Source organism: Haplochromis burtoni, unplaced genomic scaffold (assembly GCF_018398535.1).
Source record: "Haplochromis burtoni strain Fernald_Lab_line unplaced genomic scaffold, NCSU_Asbu1 Contig_4433, whole genome shotgun sequence".
Classification (NCBI taxonomy): domain Eukaryota; kingdom Metazoa; phylum Chordata; class Actinopteri; order Cichliformes; family Cichlidae; genus Haplochromis; species Haplochromis burtoni.
In genome coordinates, this window is record NW_024586794.1 from 1 (window position 1) to 2,852 (window position 2,852).

General features: G+C 36.0%; 1 long non-coding RNA gene across 1 annotated transcript in view; it reads left to right on the plus strand.

The window, feature by feature from the left end:
- Positions 1 to 2,075: 2,075 nt before the first annotated feature.
- Positions 2,076 to 2,852, plus strand: part of LOC121813987 — a 1,570-nt gene continuing 793 nt past the window's right edge. The window contains exon 1 of the long non-coding RNA XR_006054002.1: positions 2,076 to 2,127. This is a non-coding gene — a long non-coding RNA (uncharacterized LOC121813987). The remainder of the gene's footprint in view (positions 2,128 to 2,852) is intronic.

Consider the following 2,852-nt stretch of genomic DNA (forward strand, 5'->3'; position numbering starts at 1 on the left):
AAAGTCATGCATTTGATTATAATTTTTTTTCTGCCATAGTTTGATTAATGTTTTTTTGTTTATTGAAGCTACTGCAGGTCAGAATGAAAACAACTTTTAATTCCACTATTCTTGATCTCATGATACAATACAATACAACTTTATTTATAAAGCACATTTAAAACCGAAGGTACACCAAAGAGCTTTACAACAAGGTTTAAATACAAGATATAAGATAAAAGGCTATAACAGAGTACAAAAAATGATGTTACACTGCTCTCACACAGAGGCGTTGTGAATACCTTGTTATTCTCAAACATGACTTATGCTGCTGCACAGCAGAAACTTTATATACTGTAAATTGAATAACGTCTGCTTATCTATATTTGTTCTCTAAATAGGTAATAGTACACGTTAGCTGGATCAGCTACATCACTAGCCATTATTAGCTTATTATTATTAGCTTTCTGAGCCACAGTACACTGGTATATCGGTAGCTGCCAGCCAAGGAGCTGATGTACTTTTATTGTCTTACTGTGTGTATATTTTATATTCTGGTATATATTGTGACAGCACAAATACTGCAGATGAAGGACAGAGAAGCTGAAACAGCAAAAAGACAAAAGGAGAGACCGAAAAGAAACAGGTAACAGTGAAGGTAGTCAAAGTTAGAGACTGGAAGGAAAAATGAGGTGAGCAGATGGGGAGTTAGTGAAGTTAGGTGGAACAACATAAAATCACCTCATAAAAATGGGTGAAAAAAAAATCCCCAAATGATTTTGACGAGCATTTGATGAATGTTTTGTGTGCTTTCCTGTAGCACTCTTAAAAATGTCAGTGGACATTTGAAAAAGAACTTATGGATTGATATGAATGGTAGCATTTATTCCGCAGTCACCCCTGTGGCTCCTGGCTGCGGCTAAGGACGTAGAACAGCTCATTTACTAATGGGAAGCTCTGTGGTTTGATCCTCATCTGTTCCAGTCCGCTACATTTCCTTGGGCAAGTTGCTGTCCAATGCATCCATCAAAGAATAAATGTTAGATAGAAAGCACTTGTGCAGAAGAAGTGTCTAAAAAGAGTGCTTGTATGAATGGGTGAATGAGGCAAGTTGTGTAAAGTGCTTTGCCATCTCAGATGGGTTGGATAGGATAGGATAGGATAGGATAGGATAGGATAGGATAGGATAGGATAGGATACCCTGCCACTACACTGAAATCTATTTTTCTCCTCTCGGAACCAAGAGTAGAATCTGCAGAATAAAGGTAGGGTTTGTATGAACTTGATGTAAAAGAGACTAAAACAATGCTTGGCATTTTACTTGTTTTATGTGCTTTACTACAACTTGTTCCTTAACTTACTTTGGAGCCTTTTCCTTAAGTTTAGGGTCTACTTTAAAAGCATCAATCCATTAATTTTCTACCGCTTATTCAGGTTTTTGCTGTGGGGCATCAGTCTGAGCAGAGGAACCCGGACTTACCTCTCACCAGCTGGCTGTTCTGGCTGATCAGTAGGAACACAGAGTCGTTCAGATATAATCTCTCCACAAAGTCCTGAGTCTTCCCTGGGAGCTCCTCCCAGTAGGGATCAAGAATATCTCCTAGGTGAGGTGAGCTGCACCTCACCTAGGAGGTGTCCAAAAGGCATTCTATGTCATGGTCCTGGGTCTTTGACCCAGTATTTTGAATTGCAATTCCTTATTCTTAGTTAAGAGTATCCTTAATCTTGCATTCTTTATGGCTGAAGTCTTGTAGTTTTCGGATAATGATTTTGATTTTTTGTTCTCTGTTTGTTTTCTTGTATTTGTGTCACTGATGTGTCATTCCATACCCTGCCACCTACTGGTTGTTTAATGCTACTATAGATGTATGATGGTTCATTGTACTTATTTTTATTTAACCTGTCATGCATTATAATGAAAACCTCAATCAAGATTTGGCAGTCAGCTCGGTGTGTAACACCCAGCTGACTGTTTCAGGAGGACAATAGGAGAAAGGTAATTGGATGGTTAATGCACACACCTTTAACCATGACAATAACTACCATTGCTCCACCTGCACATATTTGCCTGCTCATAAAAGGAGGAGCTCAAATCAGAAAGCACTTTCTTCTACTTCAGAAGACGACATACAAGCAGAGAAGTAATATGTAAGTAATCCTATAAGAAAAGAAATAACTGACATCAACATGTGATATTTAAGGTGAACTGTTTTTGTGTGTTCTTTTTTCCGTCTGTAATCAGTTTAAAATATATTGAGTCATACATGAGTTACTCAACGACGTTCAAAAAATCACTGATAAAATATTAACAAAAATGTATTTATTTGTACCATCTTTGCCTATTTTTTTCTCGTGGAATGTTGTTTGTTTCAAAAATACTAGGAAGAAAACTTAAGGTGTTTGAGAGAATAATGGTTTACAATATCGCATTCAACATGATGTACAGCATGTCTAACTGAATCTCGGATCCATAATCATCCCTTTCTCTAATATTCAATGATACTTTGATGACCAATCAACTATAAAGCTTTTTCTGTCATCCATTATTAATACTATGCTTTCCGTTCAAACAAACAGTGTACTAATTGTGAAACTATTATGAACTAAAAAAAAAGTGAAAAGTTGCAGAAGTATACCGAGAAAGCCGTGGTATTTATGACTAGAAAGAATACAAGGGACTTTTAAATGTAAAGTTGCCATCATGAATTAAAAAAGGAATATGTTAGAACTTTAATGTTTAATGTGTTTAATGAAATAACATTTTTTATTCTATGGAAAGTTGAACAAAATAAAATTTCTATTGTGGACAGATTATGTTTTTAGGCTCTCTTTTACATGTTATCCACATCAATTATCATTTTTAGAGAAGGCAA